At 39.0% G+C, this 19,677-nt stretch overlaps 3 long non-coding RNA genes across 6 annotated transcripts; 1 reads left to right on the top strand and 2 right to left on the bottom strand.

Annotated features, from left to right (window-relative positions):
- Positions 1 to 11,614: 11,614 nt before the first annotated feature.
- Positions 11,615 to 14,528, bottom strand: LOC123719093. 4 transcript variants are annotated; one of them, XR_006755161.1, is made up of 6 exons: positions 14,406 to 14,489; positions 14,062 to 14,296; positions 13,715 to 13,853; positions 13,023 to 13,350; positions 12,395 to 12,577; positions 11,615 to 11,958 (listed from the first exon to the last, which is right to left on the bottom strand). It is a non-coding gene; the product is annotated as an uncharacterized LOC123719093 (long non-coding RNA). The 4 variants fall into 4 exon arrangements; XR_006755160.1 differs by having other exon boundaries at positions 13,023 to 13,337; XR_006755159.1 differs by having other exon boundaries at positions 13,023 to 13,853; positions 14,449 to 14,528.
- A 79-nt stretch (positions 14,529 to 14,607) lies between these two features.
- Positions 14,608 to 16,493, top strand: LOC123719094. The gene is made up of 3 exons (XR_006755162.1): positions 14,608 to 15,048; positions 15,436 to 15,570; positions 15,698 to 16,493. It is a non-coding gene; the product is annotated as an uncharacterized LOC123719094 (long non-coding RNA).
- Positions 16,494 to 18,251: 1,758 nt separating this feature from the next.
- Positions 18,252 to 19,164, bottom strand: LOC123719095. The gene is made up of 3 exons (XR_006755163.1): positions 18,994 to 19,164; positions 18,539 to 18,913; positions 18,252 to 18,311 (listed from the first exon to the last, which is right to left on the bottom strand). It is a non-coding gene; the product is annotated as an uncharacterized LOC123719095 (long non-coding RNA).
- Between the last annotated feature and the right edge of the window lie 513 nt (positions 19,165 to 19,677).

The following is a 19,677-nucleotide window of genomic DNA, read 5'->3' as shown; positions in this document are numbered from 1 at the left end:
AAATCATGGGAGTTACACTCCGAGAGCATACATAGCCAGACGTAGGCACTCTCTTCTACATACAGTTATTCGTTTCATAACGATTAACTAAATCATGGGAGTTACACTCCGAGAGCATAGCCAGACGCAGGCACTCTCTTCAACATACAGTTATTCGTTTCATAACGATTAACTAACTCATGGGAGTTACACTCCGAGAGCATACATAGCCAGACGTAGGCACTCTCTTCTACATACAGTTATTCGTTTCATAACGATTAACTAAATCATGGGAGTTACACTCCGAGAGCATAGCCAGACGCAGGCACTCTCTTCTACATACAGTTATTCGTTTCATAACGATTAACTAAATCATGGGAGTTACACTCCGAGAGCATAGCCAGACGCAGGCACTCTCTTCTACATACAGTTATTCGTTTCATAACGATTAACTAAATCATGGGAGTTACACTCCGAGAGCATAGCCAGACGCAGGCACTCTCTTCTACATACAGTTATTCGTTTCATAACGATTAACTAAATCATGGGAGTTACACTCCGAGAGCATAGCCAGACGCAGGCACTCTCTTCAACATACAGTTATTCGTTTCATAACGATTAACTAAATCATGGGAGTTACACTCCGAGAGCATAGCCAGACGCAGGCACTCTCTTCAACATACAGTTATTCGTTTCATAACGATTAACTAAATCATGGGAGTTACACTCCGAGAGCATACATAGCCAGACGTAGGCCCTCTCTTTTACATACAGTTATTCGTTTCATAACGATTAACTAAATCATGGGAGTTACACTCCGAGAGCATAGCCAGACGCAGGCACTCTCTTCAACATACAGTTATTCGTTTCATAACGATTAACTAAATCATGGGAGTTACACTCCGAGAGCATAGCCAGACGCAGGCACTCTCTTCAACATACAGTTATTCGTTTCATAACGATTAACTAAATCATGGGAGTTACACTCCGAGAGCATAGCCAGACGCAGGCACTCTCTTCAACATACAGTTATTCGTTTCATAACGATTAACTAAATCATGGGAGTTACACTCCGAGAGCATAGCCAGACGCAGGCACTCTCTTCAACATACAGTTATTCGTTTCATAACGATTAACTAAATCATGGGAGTTACACTCCGAGAGCATAGCCAGACGCAGGCACTCTCTTCAACATACAGTTATTCGTTTCATAACGATTAACTAAATCATGGGAGTTACACTCCGAGAGCATACATAGCCAGACGTAGGCACTCTCTTCTACATACAGTTATTCGTTTCATAACGATTAACTAAATCATGGGAGTTACACTCCGAGAGCATAGCCAGACGCAGGCACTCTCTTCAACATACAGTTATTCGTTTCATAACGATTAACTAACTCATGGGAGTTACACTCCGAGAGCATACATAGCCAGACGTAGGCACTCTCTTCTACATACAGTTATTCGTTTCATAACGATTAACTAAATCATGGGAGTTACACTCCGAGAGCATAGCCAGACGCAGGCACTCTCTTCTACATACAGTTATTCGTTTCATAACGATTAACTAAATCATGGGAGTTACACTCCGAGAGCATAGCCAGACGCAGGCACTCTCTTCAACATACAGTTATTCGTTTCATAACGATTAACTAAATCATGGGAGTTACACTCCGAGAGCATAGCCAGACGCAGGCACTCTCTTCAACATACAGTTATTCGTTTCATAACGATTAACTAAATCATGGGAGTTACACTCCGAGAGCATAGCCAGACGCAGGCACTCTCTTCAACCTACAATTATTCGTTTCATAACGATTAACTAAATCATGGGAGTTACACTCCGAGAGCATAGCCAGACGCAGGCACTCTCTTCAACATACAGTTATTCGTTTCATAACGATTAACTAAATCATGGGAGTTACACTCCGAGAGCATAGCCAGACGCAGGCACTCTCTTCAACATACAGTTATTCGTTTCATAACGATTAACTAAATCATGGGAGTTACACTCCGAGAGCATACATAGCCAGACGTAGGCACTCTCTTCAACATACAGTTATTCGTTTCATAACGATTAACTAAATCATGGGAGTTACACTCCGAGAGCATAGCCAGACGCAGGCACTCTCTTCAACATACAGTTATTCGTTTCATAACGATTAACTAAATCATGGGAGTTACACTCTGAGAGCATAGCCAGACGCAGGCACTCTCTTCAACATACAGTTATTCGTTTCATAACGATTAACTAAATCATGGGAGTTACACTCCGAGAGCATACATAGCCAGAAGTAGGCACTCTCTTCTACATACAGTTATTCGTTTCATAACGATTAACTAAATCATGGGAGTTACACTCCGAGAGCATAGCCAGACGCAGGCACTCTCTTCAACATACAGTTATTCGTTTCATAACGATTAACTAAATCATGGCAGTTACACTCCGAGAGCATAGCCAGACGCAGGCACTCTCTTCAACATACAGTTATTCGTTTCATAACGATTAACTAAATCATGGGAGTTACACTCCGAGAGCATAGCCAGACGCAGGCAGTCTCTTCAACATACAGTTATTCGTTTCATAACGATTAACTAAATCATGGGAGTTACACTCCGAGAGCATAGCCAGACGCAGGCACTCTCTTCAACATACAGTTATTCGTTTCATAACGATTAACTAAATCATGGGAGTTACACTCCGAGAGCATAGCCAGACGCAGGCACTCTCTTCAACATACAGTTATTCGTTTCAAAACGATTAACTAAATCATGGGAGTTACACCCCGAGAGCATAGCCAGACGCAGGCACTCTCTTCAACATACAGTTATTCGTTTCATAACGATTAACTAAATCATGGGAGTTACACTCCGAGAGCATAGCCAGACGCAGGCACTCTCTTCAACATACAGTTATTCGTTTCATAACGATTAACTAAATCATGGGAGTTACACTCCGAGAGCATACATAGCCAGACGTAGGCACTCTCTTCTACATACAGTTATTCGTTTCATAACGATTAACTAAATCATGGGAGTTACACTCCGAGAGCATACATAGCCAGACGTAGGCACTCTCTTCAACATACAGTTATTCGTTTCATAACGATTAACTAAATCATGGGAGTTACACTCCGAGAGCATACATAGCCAGACGTAGGCACTCTCTTCTACATACAGTTATTCGTTTCATAACGATTAACTAAATCATGGGAGTTACACTCCGAGAGCATACATAGCCAGACGTAGGCACTCTCTTCAACATACAGTTATTCGTTTCATAACGATTAACTAAATCATGGCAGTTACACTCCGAGAGCATAGCCAGACGCAGGCACTCTCTTCAACATACAGTTATTCGTTTCATAACGATTAACTAAATCATGGGAGTTACACTCCGAGAGCATAGCCAGACGCAGGCAGTCTCTTCAACATACAGTTATTCGTTTCATAACGATTAACTAAATCATGGGAGTTACACCCCGAGAGCATACATAGCCAGACGTAGGCACTCTCTTCTACATACAGTTATTCGTTTCATAACGATTAACTAAATCATGGGAGTTACACTCCGAGAGCATACATAGCCAGACGTAGGCACTCTCTTCTACATACAGTTATTCGTTTCATAACGATTAACTAAATCATGGGAGTTACACTCCGAGAGCATACATAGCCAGACGTAGGCACTCTCTTCAACATACAGTTATTCGTTTCATAACGATTAACTAAATCATGGGAGTTACACTCCGAGAGCATAGCCAGACGCAGGCACTCTCTTCAACATACAGTTATTCGTTTCATAACGATTAACTAAATCATGGGAGTTACACTCCGAGAGCATAGCCAGACGCAGGCACTCTCTTCAACATACAGTTATTCGTTTCATAACGATTAACTAAATCATGGGAGTTACACTCCGAGAGCATAGCCAGACGCAGGCACTCTCTTCAACATACAGTTATTCGTTTCATAACGATTAACTAAATCATGGGAGTTACACTCCGAGAGCATAGCCAGACGCAGGCACTCTCTTCTACATACAGTTATTCGTTTCATAACGATTAACTAAATCATGGGAGTTACACTCCGAGAGCATAGCCAGACGCAGGCACTCTCTTCAACATACAGTTATTCGTTTCATAACGATTAACTAAATCATGGGAGTTACACTCCGAGAGCATAGCCAGACGCAGGCACTCTCTTCAACATACAGTTATTCGTTTCATAACGATTAACTAAATCATGGGAGTTACACTCCGAGAGCATACATAGCCAGACGTAGGCACTCTCTTCTACATACAGTTATTCGTTTCATAACGATTAACTAAATCATGGGAGTTACACTCCGAGAGCATAGCCAGACGCAGGCACTCTCTTCAACATACAGTTATTCGTTTCATAACGATTAACTAAATCATGGGAGTTACACTCCGAGAGCATAGCCAGACGCAGGCACTCTCTTCAACATACAGTTATTCGTTTCATAACGATTAACTAAATCATGGGAGTTACACTCCGAGAGCATAGCCAGACGCAGGCACTCTCTTCAACATACAGTTATTCGTTTCATAACGATTAACTAAATCATGGGAGTTACACTCCGAGAGCATAGCCAGACGCAGGCACTCTCTTCAACATACAGTTATTCGTTTCATAACGATTAACTAAATCATGGGAGTTACACTCCGAGAGCATAGCCAGACGCAGGCACTCTCTTCAACATACAGTTATTCGTTTCATAACGATTAACTAAATCATGGGAGTTACACTCCGAGAGCATAGCCAGACGCAGGCACTCTCTTCAACATACAGTTATTCGTTTCATAACGATTAACTAAATCATGGGAGTTACACTCCGAGAGCATACATAGCCAGACGCAGGCACTCTCTTCAACATACAGTTATTCGTTTCATAACGATTAACTAAATCATGGCAGTTACACTCCGAGAGCATAGCCAGACGCAGGCACTCTCTTCAACATACAGTTATTCGTTTCATAACGATTAACTAAATCATGGGAGTTACACTCCGAGAGCATAGCCAGACGCAGGCAGTCTCTTCAACATACAGTTATTCGTTTCATAACGATTAACTAAATCATGGGAGTTACACCCCGAGAGCATACATAGCCAGACGTAGGCACTCTCTTCTACATACAGTTATTCGTTTCATAACGATTAACTAAATCATGGGAGTTACACTCCGAGAGCATACATAGCCAGACGTAGGCACTCTCTTCTACATACAGTTATTCGTTTCATAACGATTAACTAAATCATGGGAGTTACACTCCGAGAGCATACATAGCCAGACGTAGGCACTCTCTTCAACATACAGTTATTCGTTTCATAACGATTAACTAAATCATGGGAGTTACACTCCGAGAGCATAGCCAGACGCAGGCACTCTCTTCAACATACAGTTATTCGTTTCATAACGATTAACTAAATCATGGGAGTTACACTCCGAGAGCATAGCCAGACGCAGGCACTCTCTTCAACATACAGTTATTCGTTTCATAACGATTAACTAAATCATGGGAGTTACACTCCGAGAGCATAGCCAGACGCAGGCACTCTCTTCAACATACAGTTATTCGTTTCATAACGATTAACTAAATCATGGGAGTTACACTCCGAGAGCATAGCCAGACGCAGGCACTCTCTTCTACATACAGTTATTCGTTTCATAACGATTAACTAAATCATGGGAGTTACACTCCGAGAGCATAGCCAGACGCAGGCACTCTCTTCAACATACAGTTATTCGTTTCATAACGATTAACTAAATCATGGGAGTTACACTCCGAGAGCATAGCCAGACGCAGGCACTCTCTTCAACATACAGTTATTCGTTTCATAACGATTAACTAAATCATGGGAGTTACACTCCGAGAGCATACATAGCCAGACGTAGGCACTCTCTTCTACATACAGTTATTCGTTTCATAACGATTAACTAAATCATGGGAGTTACACTCCGAGAGCATAGCCAGACGCAGGCACTCTCTTCAACATACAGTTATTCGTTTCATAACGATTAACTAAATCATGGGAGTTACACTCCGAGAGCATAGCCAGACGCAGGCACTCTCTTCAACATACAGTTATTCGTTTCATAACGATTAACTAAATCATGGGAGTTACACTCCGAGAGCATAGCCAGACGCAGGCACTCTCTTCAACATACAGTTATTCGTTTCATAACGATTAACTAAATCATGGGAGTTACACTCCGAGAGCATAGCCAGACGCAGGCACTCTCTTCAACATACAGTTATTCGTTTCATAACGATTAACTAAATCATGGGAGTTACACTCCGAGAGCATAGCCAGACGCAGGCACTCTCTTCAACATACAGTTATTCGTTTCATAACGATTAACTAAATCATGGGAGTTACACTCCGAGAGCATAGCCAGACGCAGGCACTCTCTTCAACATACAGTTATTCGTTTCATAACGATTAACTAAATCATGGGAGTTACACTCCGAGAGCATACATAGCCAGACGTAGGCACTCTCTTCAACATACAGTTATTCGTTTCATAACGATTAACTAAATCATGGGAGTTACACTCCGAGAGCATAGCCAGACGCAGGCACTCTCTTCAACATACAGTTATTCGTTTCATAACGATTAACTAAATCATGGGAGTTACACTCCGAGAGCATAGCCAGACGCAGGCACTCTCTTCTACATACAGTTATTCGTTTCATAACGATTAACTAAATCATGGGAGTTACACTCCGAGAGCATAGCCAGACGCAGGCACTCTCTTCAACATACAGTTATTCGTTTCATAACGATTAACTAAATCATGGGAGTTACACTCCGAGAGCATAGCCAGACGCAGGCACTCTCTTCAACATACAGTTATTCGTTTCATAACGATTAACTAAATCATGGGAGTTACACTCCGAGAGCATAGCCAGACGCAGGCACTCTCTTCTACATACAGTTATTCGTTTCATAACGATTAACTAAATCATGGGAGTTACACTCCGAGAGCATAGCCAGACGCAGGCACTCTCTTCAACATACAGTTATTCGTTTCATAACGATTAACTAAATCATGGGAGTTACACTCCGAGAGCATAGCCAGACGCAGGCACTCTCTTCAACATACAGTTATTCGTTTCAAAACGATTAACTAAATCATGGGAGTTACACCCCGAGAGCATAGCCAGACGCAGGCACTCTCTTCAACATACAGTTATTCGTTTCATAACGATTAACTAAATCATGGGAGTTACACTCCGAGAGCATAGCCAGACGCAGGCACTCTCTTCAACATACAGTTATTCGTTTCATAACGATTAACTAAATCATGGGAGTTACACTCCGAGAGCATACATAGCCAGACGTAGGCACTCTCTTCTACATACAGTTATTCGTTTCATAACGATTAACTAAATCATGGGAGTTACACTCCGAGAGCATACATAGCCAGACGTAGGCACTCTCTTCAACATACAGTTATTCGTTTCATAACGATTAACTAAATCATGGGAGTTACACTCCGAGAGCATACATAGCCAGACGTAGGCACTCTCTTCTACATACAGTTATTCGTTTCATAACGATTAACTAAATCATGGGAGTTACACTCCGAGAGCATACATAGCCAGACGTAGGCACTCTCTTCAACATACAGTTATTCGTTTCATAACGATTAACTAAATCATGGCAGTTACACTCCGAGAGCATAGCCAGACGCAGGCACTCTCTTCAACATACAGTTATTCGTTTCATAACGATTAACTAAATCATGGGAGTTACACTCCGAGAGCATAGCCAGACGCAGGCAGTCTCTTCAACATACAGTTATTCGTTTCATAACGATTAACTAAATCATGGGAGTTACACCCCGAGAGCATACATAGCCAGACGTAGGCACTCTCTTCTACATACAGTTATTCGTTTCATAACGATTAACTAAATCATGGGAGTTACACTCCGAGAGCATACATAGCCAGACGTAGGCACTCTCTTCTACATACAGTTATTCGTTTCATAACGATTAACTAAATCATGGGAGTTACACCCCGAGAGCATACATAGCCAGACGTAGGCACTCTCTTCAACATACAGTTATTCGTTTCATAACGATTAACTAAATCATGGGAGTTACACTCCGAGAGCATAGCCAGACGCAGGCACTCTCTTCAACATACAGTTATTCGTTTCATAACGATTAACTAAATCATGGGAGTTACACTCCGAGAGCATAGCCAGACGCAGGCACTCTCTTCAACATACAGTTATTCGTTTCATAACGATTAACTAAATCATGGGAGTTACACTCCGAGAGCATAGCCAGACGCAGGCACTCTCTTCAACATACAGTTATTCGTTTCATAACGATTAACTAAATCATGGGAGTTACACTCCGAGAGCATAGCCAGACGCAGGCACTCTCTTCAACATACAGTTATTCGTTTCATAACGATTAACTAAATCATGGGAGTTACACTCCGAGAGCATAGCCAGACGCAGGCACTCTCTTCTACATACAGTTATTCGTTTCATAACGATTAACTAAATCATGGGAGTTACACTCCGAGAGCATAGCCAGACGCAGGCACTCTCTTCAACATACAGTTATTCGTTTCATAACGATTAACTAAATCATGGGAGTTACACTCCGAGAGCATAGCCAGACGCAGGCACTCTCTTCAACATACAGTTATTCGTTTCATAACGATTAACTAAATCATGGGAGTTACACTCCGAGAGCATACATAGCCAGACGTAGGCACTCTCTTCTACATACAGTTATTCGTTTCATAACGATTAACTAAATCATGGGAGTTACACTCCGAGAGCATAGCCAGACGCAGGCACTCTCTTCAACATACAGTTATTCGTTTCATAACGATTAACTAAATCATGGGAGTTACACTCCGAGAGCATAGCCAGACGCAGGCACTCTCTTCAACATACAGTTATTCGTTTCATAACGATTAACTAAATCATGGGAGTTACACTCCGAGAGCATAGCCAGACGCAGGCACTCTCTTCAACATACAGTTATTCGTTTCATAACGATTAACTAAATCATGGGAGTTACACTCCGAGAGCATAGCCAGACGCAGGCACTCTCTTCTACATACAGTTATTCGTTTCATAACGATTAACTAAATCATGGGAGTTACACTCCGAGAGCATAGCCAGACGCAGGCACTCTCTTCTACATACAGTTATTCGTTTCATAACGATTAACTAAATCATGGGAGTTACACTCCGAGAGCATAGCCAGACGCAGGCACTCTCTTCAACATACAGTTATTCGTTTCATAACGATTAACTAAATCATGGGAGTTACACTCCGAGAGCATAGCCAGACGCAGGCACTCTCTTCAACATACAGTTATTCGTTTCATAACGATTAACTAAATCATGGGAGTTACACTCCGAGAGCATACATAGCCAGACGTAGGCACTCTCTTCTACATACAGTTATTCGTTTCATAACGATTAACTAAATCATGGGAGTTACACTCCGAGAGCATAGCCAGACGCAGGCACTCTCTTCAACATACAGTTATTCGTTTCATAACGATTAACTAAATCATGGGAGTTACACTCCGAGAGCATAGCCAGACGCAGGCACTCTCTTCAACATACAGTTATTCGTTTCATAACGATTAACTAAATCATGGGAGTTACACTCCGAGAGCATAGCCAGACGCAGGCACTCTCTTCAACATACAGTTATTCGTTTCATAACGATTAACTAAATCATGGGAGTTACACTCCGAGAGCATAGCCAGACGCAGGCACTCTCTTCAACATACAGTTATTCGTTTCATAACGATTAACTAAATCATGGGAGTTACACTCCGAGAGCATAGCCAGACGCAGGCACTCTCTTCAACATACAGTTATTCGTTTCATAACGATTAACTAAATCATGGGAGTTACACTCCGAGAGCATACATAGCCAGACGTAGGCACTCTCTTCAACATACAGTTATTCGTTTCATAACGATTAACTAAATCATGGGAGTTACACTCCGAGAGCATAGCCAGACGCAGGCACTCTCTTCAACATACAGTTATTCGTTTCATAACGATTAACTAAATCATGGGAGTTACACTCCGAGAGCATAGCCAGACGCAGGCACTCTCTTCTACATACAGTTATTCGTTTCATAACGATTAACTAAATCATGGGAGTTACACTCCGAGAGCATAGCCAGACGCAGGCACTCTCTTCAACATACAGTTATTCGTTTCATAACGATTAACTAAATCATGGGAGTTACACTCCGAGAGCATAGCCAGACGCAGGCACTCTCTTCAACATACAGTTATTCGTTTCATAACGATTAACTAAATCATGGGAGTTACACTCCGAGAGCATAGCCAGACGCAGGCACTCTCTTCAACATACAGTTATTCGTTTCATAACGATTAACTAAATCATGGGAGTTACACTCCGAGAGCATAGCCAGACGCAGGCACTCTCTTCAACATACAGTTATTCGTTTCATAACGATTAACTAAATCATGGGAGTTACACTCCGAGAGCATAGCCAGACGCAGGCACTCTCTTCTACATACAGTTATTCGTTTCATAACGATTAACTAAATCATGGGAGTTACACTCCGAGAGCATAGCCAGACGCAGGCACTCTCTTCAACATACAGTTATTCGTTTCATAACGATTAACTAAATCATGGGAGTTACACTCCGAGAGCATAGCCAGACGCAGGCACTCTCTTCAACATACAGTTATTCGTTTCATAACGATTAACTAAATCATGGGAGTTACACTCCGAGAGCATAGCCAGACGCAGGCACTCTCTTCAACATACAGTTATTCGTTTCATAACGATTAACTAAATCATGGGAGTTACACTCCGAGAGCATAGCCAGACGCAGGCACTCTCTTCTACATACAGTTATTCGTTTCATAACGATTAACTAAATCATGGGAGTTACACTCCGAGAGCATAGCCAGACGCAGGCACTCTCTTCAACATACAGTTATTCGTTTCATAACGATTAACTAAATCATGGGAGTTACACTCCGAGAGCATAGCCAGACGCAGGCACTCTCTTCAACATACAGTTATTCGTTTCATAACGATTAACTAAATCATGGGAGTTACACTCCGAGAGCATAGCCAGACGCAGGCACTCTCTTCTACATACAGTTATTCGTTTCATAACGATTAACTAAATCATGGGAGTTACACTCCGAGAGCATAGCCAGACGCAGGCACTCTCTTCAACATACAGTTATTCGTTTCATAACGATTAACTAAATCATGGGAGTTACACTCCGAGAGCATAGCCAGACGCAGGCACTCTCTTCAACATACAGTTATTCGTTTCAAAACGATTAACTAAATCATGGGAGTTACACCCCGAGAGCATAGCCAGACGCAGGCACTCTCTTCAACATACAGTTATTCGTTTCATAACGATTAACTAAATCATGGGAGTTACACTCCGAGAGCATAGCCAGACGCAGGCACTCTCTTCAACATACAGTTATTCGTTTCATAACGATTAACTAAATCATGGGAGTTACACTCCGAGAGCATAGCCAGACGCAGGCACTCTCTTCAACATACAGTTATTTGTTTCATAACGATTAACTAAATCATGGGAGTTACACCCCGAGAGCATAGCCAGACGTAGGCGTAGCTGAGTCGGCGATGCCACTTAATTTCCCTGGGAGGTTGGAGGTTCCACCTGGCTGTTACAGGGATATTCAGTTGCGCAGCTAGGTTTAGTGTCTTCGAAGAATAATAATTTCAGCGTATTAAAAACGCTGCTACTAATTGCCTAAGCTAGTTTTTAATTGGACCGACGTGGGGTTTGGATCACATCCACAATTACAGATGTCAAGTATTATTATAATAAGTGTTTATACCTCTTTCCTGTCGGTCGAATCTCCGTTCAGTCGAAAAGCTTGTCCAGCGACAGTTGTTCCAGGGGCGTCTTGTCATCATTCATCTGAAGGTAAAATAAATTATATAATTACTAGCTGCCATAGAATGTGGTTTTAGATTTGAATTTGATTTACACTTCGGTCTAAGTAACACGTGGTTGGCTAACACCAAAAATTAAAAAAGTTCATACTTTAGCCTCAATAACACGTGGTAATCATGATATTGAATTGTAGCTTATATGACACGTTTGTCGGTTTACCATAGCAGTGCCATCTATTGATCACTTACTCAATTCAGTCGAATAATTGTGACTGTCAATTAATTATAGACAAATAATTTGCAATAAAATAAAATTGCGACTATAATTAAAGATCTAAGCTACCCTATCTCTTAAGTTGGACCAGACCGCTCACGGTGTGCCAATTTAATTTAAAATCGGTTAAGTAGTTTAGGAGGCCATCGCGGACGGAAGTACTTTTCAATAAAATTTTGAAACTTACTTTGGCAAATATTCCAACTGCAACCGAATGGCTTAAAATTTGATCTGCTAGGCGCTCTTTGATTTTCTGTTTGCCATTCTGTACTGGTTGTAAGTGGTGCTGGGTTAAAGCTGGAGCAAACACGGTTGGGATTCTCGCGATCTTTATTATAAAACTCCTCTATGTGGCTCCACTTTACTGTACCTGCAATGGAAGGTTATGATCTTATTCTCAAAACAATTTTAACCAATCACAGGTCAAGCGGCAATAAGAAAATAAATATGGTACAGCAGAGGTACATCAATTATTAGTTATTTTAATTAGGCAATAAGGCAATACTAACAACTACTCGATGCAGGGAAATAATTGCCAAAGGCCACTAGCGGATAAATAAGTCAATGGATGGTCATGGTTCAATGGATAAATAAGTCATAAAAAAGTTTTAATATCTTTCCGCTGTTCAATTAATTAAATTATTATACCAACCTATGTTTAGTTTTCTGTTTATTTGTATATCTAGTGTAAATTGGAAATACCGTTTAAAAAAAAATTAAATCTTTAAACATGCACTCAAGCAAACAAGCCAATGTAAATTTGTAAAAATTAATATTCAACCACATTTTGTATAATATTCTAAAGAAGTGGTTACCTCCTCGACAAGAGCTGCTGACTTGTCTGCTGTGTCACAATCTCCTGAGAAGTAAAATGCTATTGGCTGTTTCCAGCATTTTCGAACACCGATAACCATGAAAGTTCGACTATGGTTTGCTATCACAGTAGTACGGCCTTAGCATTGAGTTTTACGTTATATGTCAGATTTTTTCTTATTGACATTTCATCAAAAGCCATTTTACATAAATTATCATTGACATCTTGGTCTTTTGTGATTTCTTTTACTGTCTGTATTACTGGGCTGTTGATTCCACATACCATTGGAATTTTGTTCAATAATGCCTTGAGAGAGCTGACAAAATAACCTAGTATTGTCTTTGGTTAACATAGCTTTTACACATTGAAAGAAACCAATTTTTTATACCGGATTAAAACTATTTGTATTATTATAAACTTATAATTATGTATAATAATCCAGTTAAAAAAATATTTTCTTTCAAAATAACCTAATCAATAATATAAAACAAAAGTTTGATTTCTTATAGATGCTCAAGACGTTCACTTTATCATCCAGTGTCCATCTCATTCCAGTTAATTTTCTTATAAAGTTTTTCAGTTGGCTTTGTAATAGTAAAGAAAATGAATTATTTAATGTGCTTTTTAATATTTCATTGCTAGGTTCGTTTGATGTTAGTACACTTAATATAGATCTTTTGGAGTTTTTATCACCTTGAAACTTTTTTCAGAGCCTCACTATTTCAGATAGATTTTTTCTGCATCTCTTAGACAGCGTTTGCTTTTGAGGTGTAAGTTCACTGAACTTTTTCACGTCCAAGTCCTACAAAATACCTTTGCTAGTTGATGGTTCCTGGAAAATATACAAAAATAATTGAATAAAAAATTCGAAAAAGATAACAAATCCAATAAGTGGATAGAGAAAATAGAAAACTTTTAATCATCCATATATCACCTAGATGTGTGTCAGAAATGTACTGCCTACCTACCTCTATGTAAAAAAGCATGACTATAAAAATTTGTCTATTTGACTTAGGTAGAATATGAATGTAAATACTCACTTGGATGTCATAACTTGCTCTATATGGACTACAATGTTTGTTTTTTAATTGGTCTATATCCTCCTCTATTCACTCTTAATCTAACTTGTTAAGTCTTTTCCTATCGCTGCTGGTAAATGAAGATTCATTCAAATGATTTTCACATAGTATCCTATGCTGGGCATTCACTGTTTTTAATGATTCAATGGATGTCCCATCACCATTAGGAAAACAAAATTTAGCCCAAACTTTAACACTAAAAATAAAGTTTTCATTAGACATAGTTAATAGTGAAGCTGTTTTGGATAATCTTTCCAATATGGACCGTCGATTTAAATGCCCATTTTTTTGTAGATAGTACTCACTAAAAGAAAGAGTTTTGCAAAGATTTAGGTTGCGCAAACTTACGGTTCATGAGATATATTTATTAAAACTTTTCACACAAATTGGTAAGTAACAACACGCAATTACAAAATATATTTGACAAATAATTGATGTCAAACGTCAATCACTTAGTGTAGGGTTCCGAAAATTTTCAAAGTATCGATACTACTCTGGTATCGCCATTAAACTTTCTAATATGGATCATCGGTTTAAATGCCCATATTTGTTTTGTAGATAGTACAAAAGTTATTGAAAATATCGATACTACTCGGGTATCGATACTTTTTGGTGATCACTAAATTTGTTTTTAAGCCATTCATTTTGTTTAATGGCGTCCAGTCATCGTTTGTCACCCTTGCAGTAGAAATCGTTTTACGTACTCCTATAAACTTACAACGTTTGACTACCATGGCGTCTCCGAAGCCCATTGTTTGAAGAGTTAAGTGAAGTGCAAGTGTTGGACTCAAATTAGCCGCTTGTCACGGCCTCCTCTTCTGCGCCGATCCTTGACGAACCGGTTGCTGGTCCTAGTGGGCTGACTAGTCCTGGCGAGGAATTTGCTGCGATGCCCAGACTTACTAGGTCATCTGGCAGAAGGCTTAATCCTTACTCGGATGAGTTAAAGTAAGTTTTGATTTATGTTATTTCAGGTCAGGTTATAAAATAATAAATCATTAGTAAAAAAAAAAAAATTGCTTACTGGAATTTTGAAAAAGTTGGATTGCATAAGGTCTGTTGTGGATTTTAAAATGAAATTTATAGCTGAAAATATTTTTTTCATTGTTTGTAACTTTCTGTATTATCTAATTCTGTATTATCCTGTACTTTTTTAATATCAAAAAAGTACCCAAAACCGAATCAGAGCACCCCACTATCCACATGGTCTTGTCTGCCCTACCCCTAGAGTATATATAAAAGCTCCGAAGTAGCCGTCAACCCCCTCCCCGCCCCTCTAAAACCTCAAATATCGACGGTCCATATTGGAAAGATTAACCGATCTACTTACTTCAGAGGCCCATTCTCGGACGGAAGAGGGAACCTATGCAAGGATAAGGAAGAATCTTCTTTTGATGGTATACCGCATTTTGAGTATTTTCCAAAGTATTTTGGCAAAGTACAACACAAAATCGTCAATATGACTTACCTGTAAGTGAAGTTTTATTATACATTGAGCTTTGAGACTTTAATACTACCCTCAGTTTTCATTTGATTGAAATTGTAACTACACGTGTGTAAATCCAGTTGTAATGTAGCATTTACCTTACTATTCCAGATGTATCCTCGAACGAAGGCGTACATAACCAAAAGCGTCGCGTAACAGGTAACGCACGGCCGCCGCCCTAACGACCACTTGTCGCTGGATGAGACAATGAACTGCTGCAGGTATCGGGAGAAGATCCATCAAAGTCTAATACTCCAGGTGAAGACATACAGTTTGATCTTGCAGTAAGCTTACACTTTACAACTTTTATCTAAGTATTCTAATCAATGCACCCAATTTGAACCCAGAGGAAAAGACCGCAATCTCAAACAGGATTAATATAGGACGCAGGTTTCAAATGAAACCAAATGCTACAGCTACTTCTTGTTTAGCAGAGGCCACTCACAGTGTTCTTGTCTGCGGAAACAAGAAATATGTACCTATTAAAATTACTTATGGATGCGGATTCCAATGTGACACACAATACCAAGACTCAGTCACACGACACAACTTTATTCTATATAGCCTTAAAAGATCTAAAAGAACAACTTCAAGGAACATAGGTATACAAGTACCTATTCAGTAAGCGATTAGTTGACTACAAGCTCGCATCAAAATCAGAAAAGGACAAAGAAGGTCAAAAAGAATTTAATCATAGGCAAAAGGGGAATCCAGGATGAAGGAGCTTGCTCACAGCCTACTATAGGCAGTCGCGTCCAGCGCCGCGCGCGCCACCTCGCGCTCACTGGTAGTTTATCAAAGAATGTTATTCACTTATTACTTGTGATACAACTCTATTATCGTGGATAAAAGGTTATAAAATACCTTTTTCTTGGTCAGCGATGTTCCTAAAAGTAAACTATATTCAGAGACTGAACAAAGTAAATTCGAACAATCTATAAATTACAACAAAAACACTCCCGCACAAGGCGTTAACCGACAGATAACCGTTTGGCACCGTTAGGTGGCTATCTGAGGGCCGCAGGTAAACCCGCGTTCATAAATTGAAGCGAAGCGACCAATGAGAGGGCGGCAGGCAGCAAGGCAGCGATCGGACTGACCAATGAGAGGGCAGCAGGCAGCAAGGCAGCGGTCGGACAGCGCGTGCGCACTGGCAAGCGGCGATGACTCACACGGAGCGAGCGAGATGGCACTACAGCACTGATGACTCACACGGAGAGAGCACTGGAGCAGACATCCGCACGGGTCGGCGGTCGGAAGCGAAAGTGGCCCCTGCGCATGTGTCACAACCTCTTTTATAATCACAACTCCCTCCTCCGACTCGACCATCCCACTTCGGGAAAATGGTCGAGTCAATTCGTAACAACTCGTAAACAACCGAACGAGTCAAATGAGTAACTATTGCACATGCGCACTTGTAGCAAGATTCTTAAGAATATGTTTCATAAAAATGTATAGAATTTAGAATAATTAAATTAATATTAGAAGCTAACACAAGAAATATTAAGTTTATGTCCTCCAGCTACACTGAATGTTTACAAAATATTCAGGACGCTAGAACACTTCTTGAAGCTAAAGGATTTATTGTAAATACTGAAAAGAGTAATGAAATTCTTGTAAATTCTTGGGTATTTAATAAAATGTAGAACTTAAATCTGTTAATATGATAATAATAAACAAATTTTTCAAAATCTCGCACAATTAGATGGCTTACGTGCCTACCTCTGCCTGTCCAGCAGCAGAATATGGCTGGTTTTACACGAAGGGTCTAGAGAGTAAATATTTTAACCATCGATAGTTTTACCGGACTTACAATGGTATCGTGCGTCAGACCAACCTATAAATTAAATTAAATCGGTTGACTTTTGTTAAGAAATGTATAGTGATTCAATTCAATTTCCTCATCTTACTAAAATTACTAAAGAACTTTGGCGATGGGGCGAAGGCTTACACGGTTTCCTGGTCAATTTATTTAATGGCTTTCCATCGTTTGCTATCATATTTAAAACGTTAGGAAAAATTATTAACGGCAATGAGTTTGGCATCATATTTGTTTTCCTGTGGACTACTCGAACGTGGTGACCGCTTTTCAGAAGGCTCTTAGTTTCGGGAACCATAATTTTCTAACCTAATGAAACTTATCTCTCATTCCAGCAACCGATAAGAGTGCCTTTGTCATCAGTGTCATCTATAATATAAAAAATGAATCGCAGAATGTGTAGGTAAGCGCATAACTATACAAAGCCTGAACCAATTGTACCAGTTCTGTTTTTTTAATGTTCGTTGAAGTTGAAGTTGATGGTTTTAACATTTTCATTGGTTTACATTTATAACATTTGTTTATAACATTGGATTACATATTAGTAATATATAAGAGTATAATGAAATAAATTTTATATTATGTTATGTTTTATTTATTTTTCCTAATATTTCATTACATTACATGGTTATGATAAATAATAATTTAATTTTATAGGTAGATTAACGACATAACTTATTAAAATTTTAACTAACTTTCTTCTAAGAAAAATAAGTACTAGTATTTTATATGTACAAAAGGACATTTAAATACAACATGTTTGTTTCTGCTAGAATTAAGAAGAATATATTAATTTTCCAAAATAATAAATAAAGCTTGTTCTTTCAGTTACGTCTTGATTTCCTTCATTAACTTCTTGACTTGAAACTGTATCAAGTGTTGGAACTAAAACTTCTGCCGGTATATCTACAAATTATAATCCTTACAAATATTTTGCATAACAGCTGTGGCAATAACAATAGCTTGAACTTAAGCTAGTAATAAATACAATGTTAAAGCGACATTTCCATACTCCAAATTTTCCGAAAAAGACAAATATTTTAACCTTACATCATGTTTCATTTGGGTCACATATCTTGCAACTTTTTGACATAGTATAATTATTAATACTCTAAATTATACTATATATTTACCTCTCTATAGTATTCCTATTCTTAATGTGTACTTCATCATATCTCTGGTCAGTCAGAGAAATGGTGTTAATGAATAAGGTATATTTGAGTAAGCACTATTAACAACCATCCAGTGATTTCTCAGTAGACCTGTACGATATTAAGCTATAAACAAATATACCTGTTAATTTAGTTGGCACATTTATCAAGTTCTACCTTCTTATCAATAAATTTGAATTAACTTGTAGAACTGAGTTTACAAAAGTTGTTGCATCATGAGCGGCACCAGGCCATGGGGAACAACATTAATATATTTTATTTCTGCATCACACACAGCTTGTACATTTAAAGAGAAATATCCTTTTCAATTACAATATTATTCACCAATTACGTCACCTAAAGAAAATAATGCTGCTTAAAATTATTACAACTTCATACTATAATGTACAATGTTAAATAATATATAAATTACTTACATGATGATTGAATTCGTAAATGTGGCATAACAAAAAACCACAAATAAAATATTTAATTTTTTTTGGTTCAACAGTTTATGTGCATGATAAGTTATATAAGACAAAATTCGATGTTAAGTCATGGAAAGGTATTCTTGTGGGATACGAACCAAACGGTTATAAAGTTTGGAATCCTAATCCTAAATGCGAAAAATTTATTACTGTCAGAGATGTCATAGTAGATGGGACAAATTACTTCAATCCAGGCCTGCGTTGCGACCTGAAGAGAATATAGTAAATTCTCATGATAATGTTAACATTGACAACATTTCAAAGTCAATAAAGTCTCAAAAAACTGACAGATATAAATCAGATACCTGTAAATCTGATGATTATGAAGTTCCTCAGAAAATTCGCAAAACTAACCATGACATCGTCGAATTTGAACAACCAAATGCACATTCTGATGATCTTTCAGTGGTCGTAAATAATGAGGACACAACCAGTTGTATTGAACCACGTAGGAGTGATAGGCTTAAAGTCGTCCCCCTATTTCTTATAAAGAAATCGATGATAACCTTATGTGTGCTAGTTCAATTTTGTGTAAAATACCAAATTCGTTTCAAGAGATTAAAACACGAGACGATAGAGTTCATTGGGAAGGTGCAATTAAATTCTCTATTTTTAAATAAAACATGGACTTTA

This window comes from Pieris brassicae, unplaced genomic scaffold (genome assembly GCF_905147105.1).
Source record: "Pieris brassicae unplaced genomic scaffold, ilPieBrab1.1, whole genome shotgun sequence".
NCBI classification, from domain to species: Eukaryota; Metazoa; Arthropoda; class Insecta; order Lepidoptera; family Pieridae; genus Pieris; species Pieris brassicae.
This window is presented reverse-complemented; position numbering and strand designations above follow the sequence as displayed.